The sequence below is a fragment of the Callithrix jacchus genome, chromosome 1 (assembly GCF_049354715.1).
Source record: "Callithrix jacchus isolate 240 chromosome 1, calJac240_pri, whole genome shotgun sequence".
NCBI lineage: Eukaryota > Metazoa > Chordata > Mammalia > Primates > Cebidae > Callithrix > Callithrix jacchus.
Window position 1 is genome coordinate 86,269,286 of NC_133502.1, and position 23,584 is coordinate 86,292,869.

Consider the following 23,584-nt stretch of genomic DNA (forward strand, 5'->3'; position numbering starts at 1 on the left):
CTGGGCATGACAGCACGTAGCTGTAATCACAGCTACTTGGGAGGCTGAAGCAGGGGAATCGCTTGGACCTGGGAGGCAGAGGTTGCAGTGAATGGAGATTGAGCCACTGCATTCTAGCCTGGGCGCAGAGTGAGACTCCGTCTCAAAAACAAAAACAAAAAAACATTTAAGAGACACAAAATGCTATAATAGCAGAGAATGATAATTGACACAAAGAAAATAAATATGGTTATGGAAAATAAATGAACTGGTTAATCTGAGTCCCATCTGTGTCCACTGTTACCATTTCAAAGTGGGTGCCACTCACCCAGGCTCCAGTGATTCCCTAATTGGTTTCCTTCTGTTAACTGGATGGGCTTCATTATTTTTTTCTGCAATGCAGTCACTCTATCAGGTTGGGTCCTCTAGAAGCAGAGCCTGCAACGGCAATGATTGAGTACCTTTTCTTGAGAGATTAACCTTATGAGAGGGGAATAGTAAGCTGGGTGAGACAACGTAAGCCAGGATGATCTCAACACAAGTCTGGCTTAGACTGACACCCAAAGTTTTTGAGCATGGATTGCATCACAGAGTTGGCCTGACCCGAGGCAAGAGGAATAGTCATTTACACCATGTGTCAGTCAGTCGCCAGCTACAGGCTGTCCAGGTGAGGCAGCTCCCTTCAGTCTGGAGAAGGCCTCAGGAGAACAGGACAATTGAGAGCCCTTGACTACCAACACTAATAGTCTTGGGGAAATGCAGAGGTCTAGTAAAGTGGGACTGAATGGAGCAGCACCCTTTAATTTAAAATAAGAGGCAAATGGATATTGATTAGAAACACAGCAGCATCTCTCACAGTTAGAAAAAGCATGACTATGTGGTGTTTCTGTAAGAACATGAGAGAATGTCAGTGAAGCACATCATAACAGTGATTGGAGCATGAGTTCTCAGTCAATGGTAGTTGTTGTGATTGTGACAGAGACCGAGATGTGTATAACTTTAATGGCTGGCAGTAGAATTCCTATCAGAAGAGAATTCCTAATGTAGAAGCACTAGCTTGATGAGCTGCTTAGGATAAAATGGAAACTTCAAAGTTATGCCCATTGGCAAGAGTTAAAGCAACAAAGGGGGCACCAAAACTATCTTGTGTGAGACAGGAGACGAATGTAGTTTTTGCTCCTGAGAAGACAGAAGATAGAAGAGAAGGGAGGAGAAGGTGGGAGATGAGGGAAAGAGAACGAGGGTCATACTAGGAAATGCTCAGAGGTAAATTAGCTGGCAAAACAGTGGGGAATTAACTTTTAAAGAATATAAGGCTATGTTTACAGTAATTTTGGCTACGTCTCCATGTCTTCTGTAAGGCTATTAAACATAAACGAATGTGTTATATGTATATGTGGATTATTATTTATGAGTTAGGATGTTTGAATCACAGAGAAAAAATAATCTATGAAGTGAAGAAGTTGGAATTTTCAGCCAGAGGTGACTATACTGTCTGGAATATCCTGAGAGCCAGAACCAATAGGAGAGGCAGAGGGAGAGAGAGAAAGAGAAAGACTTACTATAGGGCATTCACTTAGGTAATTCTGGAGGCTTAGAAGTCAAGTTCTGCAGTTGGAGAGCCCATGGGATAGTTCCAGTATGAGTCTGAAGGCCTTCGAACTAGGAGAGTCAATGGTGTAAGTTCCAGTCTGAAAACTGGCAGGCTCAAAATCCAAGAAGAGCTAATGATTGAGCTTAGTCTGAAGACAAGAAAGAAGTTATGACCCAGTTCAAACAGCCAGGCAGGAGTTTTCTATCACTTACTGGAAGGTCAGAGTAATTTTTGTTCTATTTAGGTCTTCAACTGATTGAGTGAGGACTACTCACATTAGGAAGAGAAGCCTGCTTTACTCAGTCTACTGATTCAGATGTTAATTTCACCCAAAATCACCATCACAGATGTAGCTGGGATAGTATTTTGTTAAATATCTGGGCACCTCATAGCATAGTCGAATTTCAACATGAAACTATTCATCACAAGTCTACCTCTTGTCAATTTGGCACCATATGTATCTCCTTAAACTGTACTTAATCTCCAAACAAAGAAAATAAATAGCAAGGTCATGTTTCTGTCTAATACATAATGATCCCATGTACAACTGAAGACATACCTACCCCTTCCCCAGAAAAGGAGGTATAATCCTTGAATGATGTTTACTTTTCTCCTTGATATCCTGTAACTTAAATAGTATAACATAAAATCAACAACACTTAAATCAAATGATATAGTCAATACATCCTATGTTATACAGGAATAAGACAGCAGAAAAACAATAATAATTGGTTAATGAACCCACATACATTTGTATGTATTCATAACAAAAAAAGGGGAAATGCTGATAACAATTTCAATCTTGATTTCTGTAACTAGTCATGTGGTCACAGCTGGTATTCATGGCTACCTTCTTTGACTAACCACACCTCAGCTGGTCGCGATTATTTATTTGCTGGGATGACCCAAGGCTTCATTCCCAAAGGGTCTAGGCTGTTAGTTTCCTTGCCTGGATTAGGTGATTGTCATTTTCCATTGACCGCAATTACAAAATATGATAATACCAAGGACCCCTAAAGGGTATATGTATTGCAGACACACCCTTCCTTATCTCCATTTTGAAGTATGAGTCCAATTTCCCCTTTCTAGTTAAGATCAATAACCATGACTAGCCCAGTAACTCTCTTCCTTGCCTGTTGATTTAGAAGAATGAGGAATTCAAAGTCACTGGGTAACAGTTTTAATTTCCAGTTCTATAAAGGCAATGTTGTGTCTCTTGATGGAAGCAATCCTTCATCTGAAACAGACTTCTAGGCCAGCCGATCGTAAAGTTGTAGGATCAGGAGGCCATTTTGCTAGTTGTTCACTAGGAATAATAGTGAGTGAGACCACTCCCACTTTCTCCCGTTAATTACTGGACCTGTGAATTCTGGCTTTTGGAGAAACAGCATCGTATTTTGGAGGCCAAATTAAAGCATACAGACTCCTGAGGAATCTTTCTCCAGCTCAGTACTGCCACCTGGTGGACACTGTAACAGAGTCTGCAAAAAGCCATTCCACCATTCTACAAAACCAGCCGTTTCAGGTGGGTAGGAAACATAGTAAAGCTAGTGAACTTGAACTCAATTAACATGGACTCATTGCTGCACTTCTTTTGCTATTAACTGAATTCCCTGATCAGAAGCACTGCTGTTTGGAGAACAATGACTGTCGTTAAAGCATTCTGTAAGTCCATGGATGGTAGCTTTGGTAGAAACACTGCAGGCAGGGAAGGCAATTCTAAATCCAGAGTGTCTATTCCAGTAAAAACAAAACATGGCCCTTTCCATGACAAAAGTGACCCAAGGTAATCAATCTGTCACCAGGTAGCTGGCTGATCACCCCAGGTGCATATCAAGGCTTCAGCATTGGTCTTTGTTGCCGGCATACTGGGCCCTCATGGTCGCCATGGCCAGGTTGGCCTTAGTGAGTGGGAGTCCATGTAGGCTAATCCTCCATCCCTGCCATTATGGATACTTCACCCCTAAGTCTACTAGGTGATGACAGAAGTGGCTGGAGAAAGAGGCTGACAGGTATCCACAGGACGAGTCATCCTATACACTTGATTGTTAAAATATTTGCTGAGGTCATCCTTTGGTGAGCATCGACATGGGACACAAATATCACCATGTTTTTTTCACTCCTTCAGAGAGGCCCATCCACATATCTCTTTCCTAGGTCTCCTTGTCACCAATCTAACTATGTTTACACATTATGCCATTTGTTCTTCCAGGCAAAGTGAACAAGCAGGTACACTATTTGAAGTTGAGTCCACTGGGATGACTTCCCTTCACCACTGCCCAGGGATGTCCCAGAGAGGGGCGGCAGTGCTGCAGCTATTCACTTTCAGATGGTTCCTGCATATTATGCAAAACCCTCTGTAATTCAGGCCCAAGGCTTCTCTTCTTTTGTCAACTGATAACGGGAAACTCCCCATGGGACCATAGGGGCGGGTTGAAAGAGAGAAGGCAGTGTAACAGATGTGGGGACCATGGGCCTTTGGGTCACTTTTTCATATAACTTACTTGTGCTTCAGAGGCTGCTCAGGCCTGACCATGTGTATACCACTTCCATTAAATGCTGGAGTGCTCTTCTGCATGCCTAACTTCATAGCCTGGTGAATCAGATAATACTCAGCTCATCACGTGCAGCGCAGATAACATGGTAACTTGGTGGCCCATGGTTTAGAGTTCTGTATCTATTAAGGTCTAGTAGCAAGCTAAGAGTTGTTTCTCAAAAGGAGAGTAGTTGTCCACAGAAGATGGCAGGACTTTGCTCCAACATTCCAAGGGTCTGTGCTGTTATGCATTTACAGAGTTTGTTGAAGTCTCCAAACAGGATCCTATCAGTCACTGGCACTTCAAGCACCACTGGATCTGCTGGATTATATGGCCCACACAGCAGGGAAGCTAGCACAGCAGCCTGGACTGCTACATAGCCTTCTTCTTTTCTGGGTCCCACTCAAAAACTGCAGTTTTCAAGGTCACTCAGTAGATGGGTCAGAGTAACACACACCAATGAGGAATATGATGCCTCGCAAATCCAAAGAGATCCATGGGTGTTGAGTCTCTATTTTGGTTGTAGGAGAGACCAAAAGCAACATCGCCTTAAGAGGAATATCTTGACATGTCCAACACCACTGGACCACTCGTAATTTTACTGAGGTAAAAGGCCCCAGAATTTTAGTTGGATTTATTTACCATTCTCTGGCATGTATGTCTTACCAGTAAGGCTAGAATACTTGTTACTTCTTGTTCACTAGGTCCGATGGTCATAATGTCATCAGTGTAATGAACCAGTAATATCTTGTGGAAGCAAAAGATAATCAAGATCCTGCAAAATACATTTTAACATTGCCCCGGAAAGTTGATATATCTGCTAGGCAGAACAGTGAAGATGGACTGCTGGCCTTGCCTGCTGAGAGAAAATGGCTTGTAATGAGACTTATGAACAGATACAGAGGAGAAAAGCATTTGTCATGTCAATGGCTGCATATCAGAGGATGTGTTAATTTGTTCAACGAAATCACATCTGATACAGCAGTTGCAATTGGAGTTACTATCTAGTTAAGTTTACCGTAATCTACTGTCATTCTCCAAAACTCATTTGTTTTCTGCACAGATCAAATAGGTGAACTGAATGGGGGATGTGGTGGGAATCACCACCCCTGCATATTTCAAATCCTAAATGCTAGCATCAATGTTTGCAACCCCTCCAGGAAGGCAGAATATTTTGGTTTTCTACTTTCCAAGGAACAGGCAGTTCTAGTGGCTTCCATTTAGCGTATCTCACCGTAATAACCCTCGTCCCTTACACACCAATGCGGGGATTCTTCCAGCTTCTGAGTACGTCTATTCTAATTATTCATTCTGGGACTGAGAAATAACCACAGGATGGATTTCGGGACCCACTGGAGCCACTATGAGACAGACGTGGGCTAAACTCCATGAATCACCTGATCTCCATAAGTCCTTACTCCGACTGGTGGCCCACAGAGAGGTTTCGATCTCCTGGAATTAGAGTCAGTTCAGAACCGGTGTCCAGTATTATTTCCTTTTCCCCATTGCATAGTTAGCCTGCTAATGGTACCTTATCTTTGGGGAAGATGTGAGAAAGTTTAACGGTGTAATTTTTTTGCAGCGTGGGGGCTCCTTCCTCAAGAGTAGTTGGCCTCCCCTTCATTCAGGGGGTTCTGGCACTGTAAAGTGGCTCTAATCTGGATATTGATTGAGGAGTTGTGACTCTGTTTGTAGGTCTGCTTCTACAATGATACAGTTTGGATATGTGTTCCCAGCCAAATCTCAGGAGGAACTGTAATCACCAGTGTTGAGGTGGGGCCTGGTGGGAGGTGACTGGCTTATGGGGGTGGAGTTCTCATGAACGGTTTCGCACCATTCCCTTGGTGCCGTCCTTGTGATCGTGAGTGCCTTCTCATGAGATCTGGCTGTTTACAAGTGTGGCACCTAACTCTTTCTTTTGCTCCTGCTTTCACCATGTGACATGGAAGCTCCTGCTTTGCCTTCTGACATGATCCTGAGGCCTCCCCAAAAGCAGATGTCAGTGTTAATGCTTCTTGCAGGATCATGACCCAATTAAACTTCTTTCCTTATAAACTACCTGGTCTCACCCATTTCTTTATAGCAATACAAGAACAACCTTACATATACAGAGAAAGTAAGAACTTAGTAGTCTTCCAGAGTATTTCACTTCTGGGAACATCGTGCTGTACTAGATGTGCTTGAGTGAGATGACTCTGACTGCTGCCTTGAGTACGCCTCCCTTACAGGAACCACACCCTCTCTGACTTCAGCATTGCCCCCTAGCTCCTGCCATCCTGGGATCCACTTACTCCCACTGTCTAGGTTTCCCAAACAGTGACTTCATTCTCCACTGTAAGGTCTTGCCTGCAGAGAAGAGCAGTCACAAAGCTGCTGAGGCTCTCCTTAAAAATTCATTTCTCACAATAGCAGTGAAAAGTAGTACTTCTTCTGTTCTCTCCCAGCGTGGGTGGCTAGATCTGAAATGACGAATCTATTCTAACATTCCAATCTCCCTACGCTTTTGAATTCTTTCCTCTACAGATGGTCCCCTTTAAGATGGTTCCTGTTACAATGGTGTGAAAGTGATGCACATTTAGTAGAAGCCACACTTTGAATTTTGAATCTTGGTCTTTTCCCAGGCGAGATCTGCTGTATGACACTCTGTTGTAATGCTGGGCAGCTGCAGTGAGCCACAGCTCCCAGCCAACCACACCATCACAAGGGTTAACAACCCCCACTCTACTGTGTACTGTGACTGTGCTGTATTGCCAGTGGTTTTTGTGTCTGTACTTTAAAATGTTTTTTCTTTTTTTTTCATAAGTTATTGGAATACAGGTGGTATTTGGTTACATGAGCAAGTTCTTTAGTGGTGGTGAGATTTTGCTGTGCCCATCACCTGAGCAGCATACACTGCACCGTATTTGTAGTCTTTCATCCCTTGCCCCCTTCCGACTCTTCCCCGCAAGTCCCCAAAGTCCACTGTATCACTTTTCATTCTCAAGCTTCACCAGAAGAGAGAGAAACCAATGCCAGCAAGTAATTTTAGTTCAATGTTTCAAACGTTCTTCAGGCTGCATGCACTTTCCGCTGTGCACATTAACGGTTAGTGCCCATACAAGCATTCTGGTTTTCACTTTCAGTACAGTATTCAATAAATTAGATCAGACATTCATTACTTTATTATAAAATAGGCTTTGTGATATATGATTTTGTTCAACTGTAGACTAAGGTAAGTTCTGAGCATGTTTAAGGTAGGATAGGCTAAGCTATGATATTTGGTAGGTTAAGTGCATTAAATGCATCTTGACTTGCAATATTTTCAACTTATGATAGCTTTAATGGGATGTAACCTCATGGTAAATAGAGGAGTTTCTATACATTGAACCAAGGCAGGTCTGGCATTTACAACTTACTCACTGTAGGCCACCTTCTGGTCTAGGCTTTAGTAAACCAAAGAAAGTGTTAAGCCCTTTCTGACTCCTGAGATGCACATTAGATGTATAATCTATACTTAGTAAACACATACCAATAACTTCAGCCTGAGATAAAGTGGTGTTCCTCCACCATTATCTCACACCCTTCATAACCATTCTCACATGTTTCCTAGGTTTCTGTCTGTATAATTTTAAAAACTCAAATAATTATTGTAGAGTGAAGCACTACATGCTCATGGGCCACACTTTATACCTCACCTTTAGGGGCTTGCTGAGATAAGTCTAGTTATAGATCTAGAAGCAAAGAAAGGTGGTGGGCGTAGTTCCTGAGAATATTCAGCATTGTCTTGATGGCAGCTTTCTTAGGGGAGGCCACTAGAATTTTGTCAGTCCCTGAGAGGTTAATGCTTCAAATGGGGGTAGAGAGGCTGCTCCCACTGGGCTGGGAGACATCTTCCAGGAGAAAATAACTTAGTGGTTTAATGTTTACAGCTTCATCAGGGTCTTCCCACATATCCCATCTCCACTCCAATATTCGGATTCCATTCCTTCTCAATCAATTCCCTCACTTTAACAGTAAATACTCTACAAGGCTGGTAGTTCAAACTTAATTGTAATTCAACCAGTCATAGAAAGCCTTTCTGGGCTTCATTTTCAGCAATCTCGGACCTGAAACTACAGGAGATAAATGTCTCCTTCAGGGCACACGTAGAAGCTTCCAGATCATTTTGGTAGCATTCGAGCTGGGAATTTTAATCCTTAAGCTCATCTTTCTCTTTCTACACTTTGTCCAGCACCATTAGGAACAACCAGTCCTAAACTGTTATATTCAATAGTTTGTCAGAAATGTTTGAAGGTGCCGTGTATACCGTCATCCACATCCATGCTTTTTATAAAGAGTTGATTAGGATTATCCAAGGGTGATATTTTGCATATCTGTATTTCCAATCATGCCAGGTTCTGTCAGCGCTCTCTTTACCACTGGAAACAGAACCACTCGCATCTTTAATTCTGATGAGATTAGAGAGCCAATTCTGGAAACTTCAGAACAAATTCAGGACATTTATTCTTAAACTTTTGTTTCTCTAAGACCATTGTTAGTACTAAATCACACTAATCTCAGTACTAATCCGTATTAGTCAAGTACCTTCAGAAAGAAAAAACCCCAGAACTAACTAAGTGTTTAGATGGATAGGTAGATACATAGGTAGATTTATTATAAGGAATTGGTTTGTGTGATTACAGAGACTGAGGAGTCCAGGATTTGCAGTTGGCAAGTTAGAGACCCAGGGAAGCCGGTAACATAGGTGCAGGCCAAATCCAAAGGCCTGAGTACCAGGAGAGCTGATGGTGGAAGTTCCAGTCCCAGTCTGAGCCCAAAGGCAGAAGGACACTGATGCCCTGCTCAAAGACTGTCATAGAGAACAAATTATTTATTAGCCAAAGTTTTATTCCATTCAGGCCTTCAAGGGATGATATGAGGTCTACCTTTAATGGGGAGAGCAATCTGCTTTACTCAATCATACCTGGGAGGCTTCAAGACCTCTGAGGAGGGTGTTAAGCTCCCTTCAGACATGGAATTAAATTTTGATTCAATTTTATCCAAGTGTCTTGGGAAAAGGGGAATGCTTCACCTAACAGATGGTTTAAATTATTTTGATATAATCATAATAAAAATTTGTATAACTGTGGACAAAAAGAAACAAGAATGAGCCAAATACAAACTTGGCAATTCACAAAAATGTTAGCTCTATGTAAACATAATCTTACTGATAAACTTGGAAATTAAAAAAAAAATGCTTTTCTAATAATATCAGGGTTTACAAAAGTCTTGTTGTTTCTTTTACTTATCACAGGCTCTGTAATCTGAGGCTATTCGAACCCTGAGTTTCAGGGGCCCTGATGTGAGAAAATGTGCATTTTCCACATCAAATCCATTGCCTTGTCAGATAACTTACAACTTACCCTGTTTAAGCAGACTCTATTTAAAGCTAAGATTTATCACACAGCAAGTTCAACCTCAGGAATTCCATATAAGTCCACAAGAACATATGTCTAAAAACTGTTGAGTAATTAAGTTCAATGATGAAAACTGTAATTTATATCAAGGATGGGAAATACACTCTTTGTAGGGTCTATTGTCGATGACTAATATATGAAGAATTAATGCAATTGGTCATCTAAATAATAGTGCTACTCATGGATCTGTTTCCACTGGCATGTGGACAAGAACATATGCCAGTAAAAAAACAGTTTTTAAAGAAATCTCATGTATTATGATTGTTTTATTTTCTCTAATAAAATGTAAACATTTATTTATTCTTGGAAAATGATTTTGAATACAAGTATTTTCAGGTGTTTGTTATATTCCATTATTAACTTTATAAGCATTAGTTTTATTAATTAAATATAATGTGGATTTTGTGGAATGAAAAACACCAGCCTGAAGCTCAACTTGTCACTTTTCAGTTTTGTTGTTGGTGACTGTGGACAGACATGGTGTAATTCTTTGGAGAATTGAGACAACTTGGGAGATTTACAGGCACATGTGATTGTATTTCCATTAGTGCAATTGTCACATTAAAGAGAAAGCAGGCATAGTAGAAGTAAAATTTATTCAAAGGATCTTCATCAAATAAATGTCAGTTGTGGAAATAAATGTTAAATTGGAATACATGAAAGATAAATGGAGACAACAAATGGGGACCATTCATTCATGGACAGTAGAGAAACTTTCAGTGAAAGCTAAAACGATTGAAATAGGGTCATGAAAGGTGATGTATCTGTTTTGAGGTACATGATATTTCGATAATAGCTAGAAACATTGATAGGGAAGTACCAGTAGGATGGGAATGATTGAAAGGACCAGAGAGAGGGGAAATAATTGACTGGAGGTCCCAGGTTGGGGAATAATTGACAGAGAGCACAAGTGGACAGATTTTACTTTCCCAGAGGAATTCCTCAACTGGATCAGAAGGGAAGGCAACCAAGAGTGACTGGGACATAGCGTGATTTTAAAGGTAGGATACATCAAAGTCTGGGGGAGTTGATGCAGAGGACTTTGAATGAGTGTGAATATGTCTTTATGGAATGTTCCCATCCTGCACCCATGTAAGTGTGCTGCTAAATCAGAGCTTTCTGGAAGGGACCTTGCTAGTGTTACAGGAGAGGAGTCCCTATACAGACACAAAAGAGGGTTCTTGGATCTCGTGCAAGAAAGAATTCAGGTCAAGTCCACAGTGCAAAGTAAAAGTAAGTTTCTTAAGAAAGTAAAGTGGTGAAGAAACAGTTGCTCCTCAGACAGAGTCAGGAGTTCGTGAAAGTAAGAGGAAGAATGTGGTCACGCTAGGGACAATACTTGTTTAAATACAGCATTTTAAAAAAGATCATGGGGAGATGTGGTCTGACACGAGGGTTTGTAATAAAGGATAAATTTTCCTGTGTTTTGCAAGAGTTGATATTATTATCTTTAATGCAAAATTAGGAATGCTTCTGTTCTCAATATATGGGGATATCAGGACACTCTCAAATCTGGGCCTGTTAAGTAAGCATTATCAATCTCTTCCCTTAACAGTAAACATCTAGAGGCTAGGAATGCCTAACTTTCTGGAATTGCAGCCCAGCAAGTCCCAGCCTCGTTTTCTTAGCCCTTACTCAAGATGGAGTCATTCTGACTTGAAAATCTTTGACACTAGGAAAAGCACAAATTCTGTAAGTGAAACAATTTGGAAACTAGTGTCAGGTAGTCTTTCTTTAGACACGACATGGCTTTGACATACAACCACAAATAATGCTTTGCAACCAGGGCAATCACTATCTTGAGGGGAACTATAGAATTGTAAAATAAGTGTACTCTTTAAGTAATTACTAAAATTTTTTCATTTATTCTTATCTCTTACAAGTATGATTATATTGTTTAGGAATAAAAAATGTGTTTCTTTTTTTTCCTGGTAAATGTATCAAATAGTATTCTATGTATTAACTAGTGATAAGGACATTATATAAATTATTTGTATCCTCCAAGACCCTCCTTCCCCCCTCCATCCATCATCTTTTTAGCGAAGCTTCTGCGTCCTATTCCAGCCGGCGCCAATTTTTTCTTCCTCTGAATTTCTGCAGTCCTTGCTGATTTTACCACCACGGGGCCCTTGATTATACTCTACCCTGCCCCTCGGACTGAGAATTACACCATCAGCCCCACTGGGCTCCAGCTTGCAGACAGCCAGTTGCGGGACTGTCTCCCTAATCTCGAAAGCAACCATGGAAAACCTGCGGGAAAACACCACCATTATATCCACCCTGTAAGCTTTGAACAACTTCATCTCTCAGCGTGTGGAGGGAGGGTCTGGACTGGATATGCCCACCTCGGCCCCAGGTTCTCTGCAGATGCAGTACCAGCAGAGCAAGCACCACGAGGTCCACCGCAACCAGGAGCTTCTGACGGGCAGCCTGCAGCTTCAAGAGCGGGAGGCCCGGGCGGAGGTTAAAAGATGCAGGAGCAGCTGAGTCAACAGGCAGTGTCGGCAGAGCCTGGGCATCACCAGCAAGAGGCTGCACAAGGAAGAGGACAGCCTGGCCCAGGCCGGCAAGACCATCAACGCGTACCGAAGGGGAGGATCTCGGAATTGCACTGGAGCCTGATGGACCAGGAGATGCCGGTGAAGTGCCTGGAGTCAGAGAAACAGCTGCAGGAGCAGCTGGACCTGGAGCACAAAAACTGGCAGGAAGCTGATCAGAAAATCCAGGAACTCCAGGCCAACCAGGAAGTGAGAGCAGACCACAAACAGCGGACTAAGGGTCTGGAGCAGAAACTGTCACTGCAAGAGCAGGATGCTGCAGTTGTAAACTCTGAGCCTGTGTGACTCTCTAGGCTGGAACAGCTGCAGGAGGAGAGCAGGCACCTGCAGTCAGATGAGAGAGACCAACGGGCTGCTCCAGGAGGAGCTGGAAGGGCTGCAGAGGAAGCTGAGGTGCCAGGAGAAGATGTAGGGGACACTGGTTGGCTTGGAGCTAGAGAACGAGAGGCTGCTGGCCAAGCTGCAAAGCTGGGAGAGACTGGACCAGACCATGGGCCTGAGTGTCAGGACTCCGGAAGACCTTTCCAGATGCGTGGTGGAGCTGAGGGAGCTTGCCTTGAAGAACAAGAACAGCGCCATCACAAGCAATGCCTGAGGGCTGGAGAAGGCCAGACAGCAGCTGCAGGAGGAGCTCCAGCAAGTCAGTGGTCAGCTGCTGGAGGAAAGGAAGAAGTGCGAGACCCATGAAGCATTGGCCTGGAGGCTCCAGAAACGGGTCCTGCTGCTCACCAAGGAAGGGGGCTGCATTTGGGCCATCCTGGGCTCCTATGACAGCGGGCTGACCCCGAGAGAGTACTTGCCGTAGCTGACCCAGTGTATGCATGCGGGAGGCCGAGGACATGGTACAGAAGGTGCACAGCCACAGCGCTGAGATGGAGGCTCAGCTGTTGCAGGCCCTGGAGGAGCTGGGAGGCCAGAAACAAAGAACAGACATGCTGGAGATGAAGCTGCAGATGCTAAAGTCTCAGTCCAGCTCTCCAGAGCAAAGCTTCCTGTTTTCCGGGGAGGAGGTGGACACACTCAGGTTGAAGGTCAAGGAGCTGGAGGGAGAGCAGAATTGGCTAAAGGAGGAAAAGAGGATATTGGAGGCGCAGCTGGAGCGGCCGCTACGACCAGAGCAAGACCAAAATGCTGCACATGAGCCTCAACCCTGCCAGTGAGGCCAGGTAGCGCCTGCGCCGAGGACCACGAGCAGCTGCAGGTGGAGTGCAAGCGGCTGTGCCAAAAAATGTGTTTCTTAAGGAGTTTAACTATTTTTGTTGTAGTTCCCTTTGGACAACACTTTTTTTGTTGTTAGAATGGTATAATCCCAGGCTGGGCGCGGTGGCTCATGTCTATAATCCCAGCACTTTGGGAGGCAGAGGCGGGTGGATCACGAGGTCATGAGATCGAGACCATCCTGATCAACAAGGTGAAACCCTGTCTCTACTAAAAATACAAAAATTAGCTGGGCAAGGTGGCGCGCGCGTGTAGTCCCAGCGACTTGGGAGGCTGAGGCAGGAAATTGCTCGAACCCAGGAGGCGGAGGTTGCGGTGAGCCAAGATCGCGTCATTGCACTCCAGCCTGGGTAACAAGAGCGAAACTCCGTCTCAACAACAACAACAAAAAAAAAAAAAAAAAAAAAAAAAAAAAATAGTATAATCCCAATAGCTGGCCTTGTAGACATGAAGGCTAACAATAGAAACAAAGTAATGGTAGCTCAGAGGCTCAGGCTGGAACATAATGGCTCTGCCTCCTAAGAAGAGGGAAGATCTAATATTACATTAGACCACATGTGGCATCTTTATATTTACTAAGAGTGGTTAGTGCTTGCATGTCTCAAAAACAGTCTTACATTATCACTATCTGCATTTAACTAATTCAAACTTCAAGCTTAGTGGATTTTTTCCCCACAGTAGTCATGCTGATGTAGACATCACATTTGCAATGAAATGTTCCAGTTTTATTCTTAAGATGTTCTAGGGTAGTGCTTCTCAAATTTTAATGTGCAAGATCCTTAGGATCGTGTTAAATGCAGATTCTAAGTCAGTGCAGGTATAAGCAGGGAAGTCTGCATTTCGAACAAGCTCCCAAGTGAGGTTGGTGCTCTGCATAGTAAAGTTGTCGTTTGCTGTTAGATACCTGCTTACCAACAGAAAGTGACCAGATAAGAATGAACGCATGCTTACCAAATGGTATTTCTAGTTCCAGATCCTTGAGGAATTGTCACACTGTCCTCCACAATGCTTGAACTAACTTACACTCCCACCAAGATTGTAAAAGCCTTCCTATTTCTCCACATCCTCTGCAGCATCTGTTGTCTCCTGACTTTTAATAATCGCCATTCTAACTGGCATGAGGTGGTATCTCAATTTGGTTTTAATTTGCATTTCTGTAATGACCAGTAATGGTGAGCTTTTCTTTAATCTGTTGTTTGGCTGCATAAATATCTCCTTTTGAGAAGTGTCTATTCATATTTTTCCCCACTTTTTGATGGGCTTGTATGTTTTTTTCCTGAAAGATTAAGTTCTTTGTAGATTCTGGATATTCCGTTTCAGATGGGTAGCCTGCAAACCTTTTCTCCCATTCTGTAGGTTTCCTGTTCACTCTGACGACAGTTTCTTCACTGGGCAGAAGCTCGTTAGTTTAGTTGGATCCCATTTGTCAATTTTGGCTTTTGTTGCCATTGCTTTTGGTGTTTTAGTCATGAAGTCTTTGCCCATGCCTATGTCCTGAATGGTATTGCCTAGGTTTTGTACCTTAGCTTCTAGTGTTTTTGTGGCTTTAGGTCTTATGTTTAAATCTTTAATCCATCTTGAGTTAGTTTTGGTTTAAGATATAAGGAAGGGGTTCAGTTTCATTTTTTATGCCTGTGGCTAGCCAGTCTTCCCAACACATTTATTAAATAGGGAATCCTTTGCCCATTGCTTGTTTTTGTCAGATTTGTCAAAGATCAGATGGTCATAGATGTGTGGCATTATTTCTGAAGCCTCTGTTCTCTTCCATTGGTCTATATATCTATCTGTTTTGGTAGCAGTACCATGCTGTTTTGCCTTGCAGTATAGTTTGGAGTCAGGTAGCATGATGCCTCCAGCTTTGTTCTTTTTCCTTAGAATTGCGTTGGCTATGTGGGCTCTTTTTTGGTTTCATATGAAATTTATGGTGGCTTCTTCCATTTCTGTGAAGAAAGTCAGTGGTAACTTGATGGGGATAGCATTGAATCTATAGATCACTTTGGGCAATATGGCCATTTTCATGATATTTATTCTTCCTGACCATGAGCATGGAATGTTTGTCCATCTGTTTGTGTCCTCTCTTATTTCCTTCAAAAGTGGTTTGTAGTTCTTCTTGAAGAGGTCCTTCACATCCTTTGTAAGTTGTATTTCTAGGTATTTACTTCTCTTTGTAGCAAATTGTAAATAGGATTTTACTCATGATTTGGCTCTCTGTTTGTCTGTTATTGGTGTACAGGAATGCTTGTGATTTTTGCACATTGATTTTGTATCCTGAGAATTTGCTGAAGTTGCTTATCAGCTTAAGGAGATTTTGGGCTGGGACAAGAGGTCTTCTAAATATACAATCACGTCATATGCAAATAGAGACAGTTTGACTTCCTCTTTAACTATTCGAATATTCTTTATTTCTTTCTCTTGCCTGATCGCCCTAGCCAAAACTTCCAATACTATGCTGAATAGGAGTGGTGAGAGAGGGCATCCTTGTCTTCTACTGGTTTTTAAAGCAAATGTTTCCAATTTTTGCCCATTCAGTATGGTATTGGCTGTGGGTTTGTCATAAATAGCTCTCATTATTTTGAGATCCATTCCATCAATATCTAGTTTATTGAGAGTTTTTAGCATGAAGGGTTGTTGAATTTTGTCAAAGGTATTCTCTGCATCTATTCAGATAATCATGTGGTTTTTGTCTTTGGTTCTGTTTTTGTGATGAATTACATTTATTGGTTTGCGTATGTGGAACCGGCCTTGCATCCCAGGGATAAAGCCAACCTGATCGCAATGGATAAGCTTCTTGATGTGCTGTTGGATTCAATTTGCCAGCATTTTATTGAGGATTTTCATTTTCACATTGATGTTAATCAGGGATATTGGCCTGAAATTTTCTTTTTTAGTTGTGTCTCTGCCAGGTTTTGGTATCAGGATAATATTGTTGGCCTCATCAAATGAGTTAGGGAGGAGTCCCTCTTGTTCTATTGTTCAGAATAGTTTCAGAAGGAATTATACCAGCTCCTCTTCATACCTCTGGTAGAATTTGGCTGTGAACTCATCTGGTCCTGGGCTTTTTTTGGTAGGTAGGCTATTAATTGCTGCCTCAATTTCAGATCTTGTTATTGGTCTATTCAGGGACTTGACTTCTTCCTGGTTTAATCTTGGGAGGGTGTAAGTGTCCAGGAATTTAACCATTACTTCTACAGTTTCTGGTTTATTTGCATAGAGGTGTTTATAGCATTCTCTAATGGTAATTAGATTACCAGACAGAATTTTCTTGACTTTGTTAAAGGAATTTCTATTCTTTATTTCTTAAAGTAACTAATTTTCACTAAAAAAAAAAAAAAAAAACTCCTCTTGTATTTCACAGGATGAAATCTGGTTAAATGCACTGAATCACCTTACAGAAAGGCACTGTGACCCCTTAATTCTCATGATTACTAAGAGTGAAAGGCATTTTCCCTACTGTATGCAGCCAATTCTACAAATATTAAAATCTAGAACTTAATGCAATGGAAGGAGATTCATATTAAAGCTACAGAATTCACTGAACTCACAACTAATGCAGAGTTCAAATAAGAATTCCTTATTTAATGTCATAATGCAAAATGTTCACATCAATTAAGTATTGATTATAAATATCTATTTTGACAATTTGGTACCTGGAAACTACCTTACAGCATGGTTCTTGCAAATGTTACTTCAAATTAAAGTTAAATGTTAAATATTATATATGTACATATGTATTAATATACATGGAGAGAGAGAGATTCATTTCTCAGAAAAATGGCCTTCAAACTAATTTTAATGCTAAGACCAGATTTTAACCAAAAAATGAAATTATTATCTTTAGTTTTCCATTTATTTGGCATATATGGCAGACAAAAAAACAATTTATTTTAATAAATACTGGGATGTTATGTGTCATGCATATTTTATGTTAAGTTGATTCTAATAAGTCTACATAAAGGAATTTATTGAGATAAACATTTGGTAAGCATGCGCTCATTCTTATCTGGTCACTTTCTGTTGGTAAGCAGGTATCTAACTGCAAACGACAACTTTACTATGCAGAGCACCAACCTCACTTGGGAGCTTGGTCGAAATGCAGACATCCCTGCCTATACCTACACTGACTTAGAATCTGCATTTAACATGATCCTAAGGATCTTGCACATTAGAATTTGAGAAGCACTACCCTAGAACATCTTAAGAATAAAACTGGAACATTTCATTGCAAATATGATGTCTACATCAGCATGACTACTGTGGGGAAAAAATCCACTAAGCTTGAAGTTTGAATTAGTTAAATGCAGATAGTGATAATGTAAGACTGTTTTTGAGACATGCAAGCACTAACCACCCTTAGTAAATATAAAGATGCCACACGTGGTCTAATGTAATATTAGACCTTCCCTCTTCTTAGGAGGCAGAGCCATTATGTTCCAACCTGAGCCTCTGAGCTACCATTACTTTGTTTCTATTGTTAGCCTTCATGTCTACAAGGCCAGCTATTGGGATTATACTACTTTTTTTTTTTTTTTTTTTGAGATGGAGTTTTGCTCTTGTTACCCAGGCTGGAGTGCAATGATGGGATCTTGGCTCACCGCAACCTCCGCCTCCTGGGTTCGAGCAATTCTCCTGCCTCAGCCTCCCAAGTCGCTGGGACTACACACGCGCGCCACTTTGCCCAGCTAATTTTTGTATTTTTAGTAGAGACGGGGTTTCACCTTGTTGATCAGGATGGTCTCGATCTCATGACCTTGTGATTCACCTGCCTCAGCCTCCCAAAGTGCTGGGATTATAGGCGTGAGCCACCGCGCCCAGCCTGGGATTATACCATTCTAACAACAAAAAAAGTGTTGTCCAAAGGGAACTACAACAAAAATAGTTAAACTCCTTAAGAAACACATTTTTTGGCACAGCCGCTTGCACTCCACCTGAAGCTGGTTGTGGTCCTGGTGCAGCGCTACCTGGCCGCACTGGCAGGGTTGAGGCTCATGTGCAGCATTTTGGTCTTGCTCTGGTCGTAGCGGCCCTGCAGCGTGCACCACTCCAGCTGCGCCTCCAATTCCTCTTTTCCTCCTCTAGCCAACTCCGCTCTCCCTCCAGCTCCTTGACCTTCAACCTGAGTGTGTCCACCTCCTCCCCGGAAAACAGGAAGCTTTGCTCTGGAGAGCTGGACTGAGACTTTAGCATCTGCAGCTTCATCTCCAGCATGTCTGTTCTTTGTTTCTGGCCTCCCAGCTCCTCCAGGGCCTGCAACAGCTGAGCCTCCATCTCAGCGCTATGGCTGTGCACCTTCTGCACCATGTGCTTGGGCTCCTGCATGCATGCGCCGGGTCAGCTAGGGCAAGTATTCGCTCGGGGTCAGCCCGTTGTCATAGGAGCCCAGGATGGCCTGAATGCCGTCCCCTTCCTTGGTGAGCAGCAGGACCCGTTTCTGGAGCCTCCAGGCCAACGCTTCATGGGTCTCGCACTTCTTCCTTTCCCCCAGCAGCTGACCACTGACTTGCTGGAGCTCCTCCTGCAGCTGCTGCCTGGCCTTCTCCAGACCCCACGCGTTGCTTGTGATGGCGCTGTTCTTGTTCTTCAAGGCAAACTCCCTCTGTTGCAGCTCCACCACGCATCTGGAAAGGTCTTCCGGAGTCCTGACACTCAGGCCCATGGTCTGGTCCAGTCTCTCCCAGCTTTGCAGCTTGGCCAGCAGCCTCTCGTTCTCCAGCTCCAAGCCAACCAGTGTCTCCTGCATCTTCTCCTGGCACGCCAGCTTCCTCTGCAGCCCTTCCAGCTCCTCCTGGAGCAGCCCGTTGGTCTCTCTCATCTGACTGCAGGCGCCGGCTCTCCTCCTGCAGCTGTTCCAGCCTAGGGATCATCTCCATGCTCAGGTACTTACACCTCTAGTGGTTGATGCTGGCTGTTGGATTTCCATGTGGCTGTTCAGATTCCTCTCAATGTAGTAGATGGATCCAGTGGTGAGTGTTTTACGAGAGCAGAAGGGATCCAGGTAGAACTGTCTGGTTTTTCCTAAAGGAGCTGAGGAAGTCAGATGTCATTTCTACCATATTACAGTCATTAGAAGTGAGATACTAAATCTGGCTCATATTCAAAGAGAGGGAAATTAGACTATTTTAAAATAAGTGTCAAAGAATTTAAGGGCATATTTTCAAACAGTTAGAGGTTACTCAGAAGGCTCTGCCATTTCTTTGCAGTTCAATATAATTTTATTTTTTTAAGAACTAAGTTTATTATTATTATTATCACATATGAATAGACCTTATGAAGCTCACCATTCACTTCCTCCAGATCATTTTTAAGAGCTGCACAGTGAAAGTAATAAAGTACATGTAATTTGATACTTCAGAGCATTGTTTACTTTTGTCCAAGACATTTTAAATTTGAAATGTGGTTTTGGCAGTTTTGGAAGAGATATTATATACATTGAGAGGAGAAGATGAGTTTTGGGGTCATTCTTAAAAAGTCATTTTGGAGAAGCACAGCATTTGCACAGCATCCTTCTGATTTCATGCTATTTATATAAAAGAGCTGTGCTTTCCCAGGAATGGAAATTACATTATTGGAAAATATAGGCTCTTTAGGGTAAATGACAGCACAAAGATAGTAAGTGTCTTTTTATTTGACTTAACCTTTGTGGAAATGCTATTATCATCAGTATATTGTTTTTGTTTTTAGAGAAGGAAAGAAAGAAAAAAAGGAGTGAAGGAGAGGAAGAAAGAGGAAGAAAAAGAGGGAAAGAGAATGGGAATATTGCTTTATTCTAAAAATGGGTATTAATAATGGCCGATCAATATTTTGTGTATTTAAAGTGGAGAATGTATATTTTGTGTATTTAAAGTGGAGAGCTCTATAAACATTTATTAAGTATATTGTAAGTGTATTGTAACTATTTATCATCAGTATATTGTAAAAGAGATGAATCAGAACACTGTTAGAAACTGTTTAATGGATCCTCTATCTGTGATATGTTATAAAGCTAAATGTTGAATTAGCACTTGGCTGAAGAAGGCATCATGGCCAGAAATGGTTCACCTTTGGAAGTCACAACCCTGGTTTGGAATCTTGCTGTGACTTTGTTTTGGTGTGAGAGATCTTGAACAAAATGTGATGAGGATTAGAGCACAATTCCTGGTATCTGCTCCCTGGCTGAGACTCAGAAACTGAGACTTGTCATTAAGATTGTGATGGTGAGATGATGATGAAAAATTGTTCGACTATCGCAGGAGTAGTAGAAATTATTAAAATATTGAATTATTTCATGAGAATATGTGGCTGTGCAAGAAGAATGAGATAGGCCCTTCCTACAAAGTATATAACCTTTTTATTATTGAAGAAATTATTCATAAAAACTTGAAAACAAAGCATATTCAAAGCTTTAAACTGTACCTAAAAGATAGTGCCATACAGTTGTGAGACTTTGCTAAAAAGTTTGACCTTAAAATGGGGCAACTCGTGAAACAGGAATTATTGTAAGGGCCTAATTTATTGCATTTTTTGATTCATACGAATTTCCCTTGACAATGTTAATTCAGTTATTGATGCAAAAGAAAAAATAACCCTTGTAAATAAAAATACAGAAATATTTACATATTGTGCCTTACCTCTAGAACTTTTATAATGGGATATTATATTTTAACGTAATGTTGGCATAAAATATTATAACAAAGATATCAGCATTCTTCTTTCAAAACACTGGATCATAACTCACAGGTACCTAATTTCAAAATAACTTACAGTTTATAAATCTATAATCTTTTTAAGGCTAATTGTTGTAATGCATAATTAATGCACCACTTTCATGACTAACTTTTAAGAATGCTGTATTTTCCTCACAGTTTTATTGATAACCTAAAATATTGCAGTCATTCTTTATAAAAGTTGTCAAAGATGTCTCTCTCAAATATAATGGCAAATGCTGGCTGTTTTATGAAGGGGAATTACAATAGTAAATAGTAAAACTGAAAATATTTTCCAAGAATAAATGAGCTTCATTCGGATTTGATCAGCACATCTGGTTGAAGATTTGCAGTGAGATACATTGTCCCCATTAAGTTTAAGGATTGCAGTGGAAAATTAGCTGATCTACTCTTAGAAATGTAGAGCATTTGTGAAAATGCCAAATGCATCTCTGTTAGAATCTTATCCATGAGCAAACGAGTAATATAAATCAGATATAATGGTTAATTCTGTGGTTTGCCAAATCTGTACACATTCCTGTTACTTTGTAGATTGTAAAATAGTGACTCAGGACTCACCCCTAATGCTCAATTGTTTTCCTTACTAAAATGTAAGCATTTAAAAGATCTGCCTAATTTTTTCTAAGTATATGTTAGGCAGATCTATACTTTCAACTCTTAAGGCATTCTTCTAAAGCAGTTTACTAGGGCACACAACAATGTCTTATCAATTAGGCAAACATCAGTACTGAGCATTGCTCTGCTCCAGGGTGACTGATGCTATGTTCACATGCATCAGGGAGACCCAGAGTCACTGCCCTCATGAAGCTTACAGGTGGTCAGTTTGATTGAGCTGACACCTCTGATTCCCTTTTAAGCTTATAAGGAAGCAGCTGTTCTGTAAAGCGGGTGTTGCAAACACAACCACCTTCTGAGATGAGGTGATTCTGCTGAGTGGGTGAAGCAGGCCAGGCGTGAGGCAGCAAGCAGTGGTTTAGATTGGTCCGTTGGAGAATCCCTGCCTGATGAAAAGTATTTACTTCCAAAAATGTGAAAGGAAGACATGTCCTTTTCCCCAAATCCTTTGGAAAGCTTACTTTGTCGCCTCTGCTTCTAAGAAGTCCTGGTTGGTCTCTGAAAAGAAGCTTTCCGTAAAGAAGAGTGCAGTACAAAGTAAGATGAGACAAAATGCAGGAGGCCCACTCCCAAGCTGCTCAGCCACCTGCTCACTTCAGGTAAACACTGAGCCAGGTGGACTTTCAGTCATTCCAGGTCTGATGTTCTACAGTTTTGTCAGATTATCTGGGAGAAATTTTGATGCTGAAGAGTCCCAAAAGTAGGAGAAGCATTTCAAACTGAGGTCTAAGATGTTTTCAAGTTGTCCCAGAGTTGTCTTGCAGAAGGTAACTTGAGCTTTGCCCTTTGCCGTCACCTGCGGCCAGCACATCCACGCCTCACCTCTACTATGATAACCCGTTTGACATGTTGTATATATTAAGCTTTTACTCAAGATGTCATTTAATGAAAAGGATTTTGCTGCTTAATAAAGAGTGGAGAATAATAGCTAGTCTCTTGAATACACAGCCCTGTAAGATTTGAGCACATGATTTTTTAAGAAAAAGAATAGAAAATCCGAGAAAATTATAACCTCACAGTACCTGTTGGGATATTGATATCACTGTCAGATTTCACAAAGCCACATGTGTGTCTAGTGAAATCCCAGGTCCACCCTTTGTAACTGCATGCTCTTAGGTAGTTGATTAATCTTTCTAGGGCTCATTTTTCCATTCATTAAATGGGAAACTTACCACACAGGGCTTTTGAGTGGGTTACATGAGTCATTATAAGCAGAGAACTTAGTACTTTACCTCTTACATATTAAGCACTCCTTGTTATCCTTGGACTTTGAGGTACTTTGGGGGAGAATGGCACTCGGATCTCTGTCGGTATAATTTTTACCAAAGTGAAATCTGGTTGAAATAGCTTTCAGATTTAGGCTTAAGGAGGATATTTCTTAGAAAGGAAGGCTAGGCTTAATGGGGGAGAAGAGTTATCAGTGAGGCATTGGGTCAGGGGACTGACTCGACTGGGTACTACTTGTGCAAAAGCGGTAAAATATAGAGATACTTTTTATTCTGGTATATTATTTTATTCCAATTTGTCTAGAGGCATCTCTTGTTAGAGTCAATGTTCTACTTTTGTTTTGTAAAATAGTATTTCTGGGTCCTGAACAAAAGATTTTCAAAATAGATCTTACTGAGAGAGAAATAAAGTACCACATTCCATAACTTTGCATATAGAGCTTTACATGCAAAGCTCTGTATCTCAAGGGCTAAGCAGGTAGCTTTTCTTCAAGCTGTAAAGTAGAGACAGGAGACCACGATGAAGGTGAGAAAAATGCCTCCTGTGGAAGAAGAGCAGACTTAGGGGAGCATAAATAGCATACCCTGCCTGGACCCTGAGAAGGACCCAGTCCCTCATGCTACATGTTGAGAGGGACATGGCTGCGGATGCTCATTACTTGGGTTTCTCAGTGATGCCTTAGTCCACAATTTCCTGAAAATAGTCTTTAAAATATATGCAT

General features: G+C 41.5%; 2 pseudogenes; one reads left to right on the forward strand and one right to left on the reverse strand.

The window, feature by feature from the left end:
• The first annotated feature begins 11,786 nt into the window (after window positions 1-11,786).
• Window positions 11,787-13,400, forward strand: LOC100410992 (mitotic spindle assembly checkpoint protein MAD1 pseudogene; annotated as a pseudogene).
• A 4,750-nt stretch (window positions 13,401-18,150) lies between these two features.
• LOC144578658 (mitotic spindle assembly checkpoint protein MAD1 pseudogene) lies at window positions 18,151-19,188 on the reverse strand (annotated as a pseudogene).
• Between the last annotated feature and the right edge of the window lie 4,396 nt (window positions 19,189-23,584).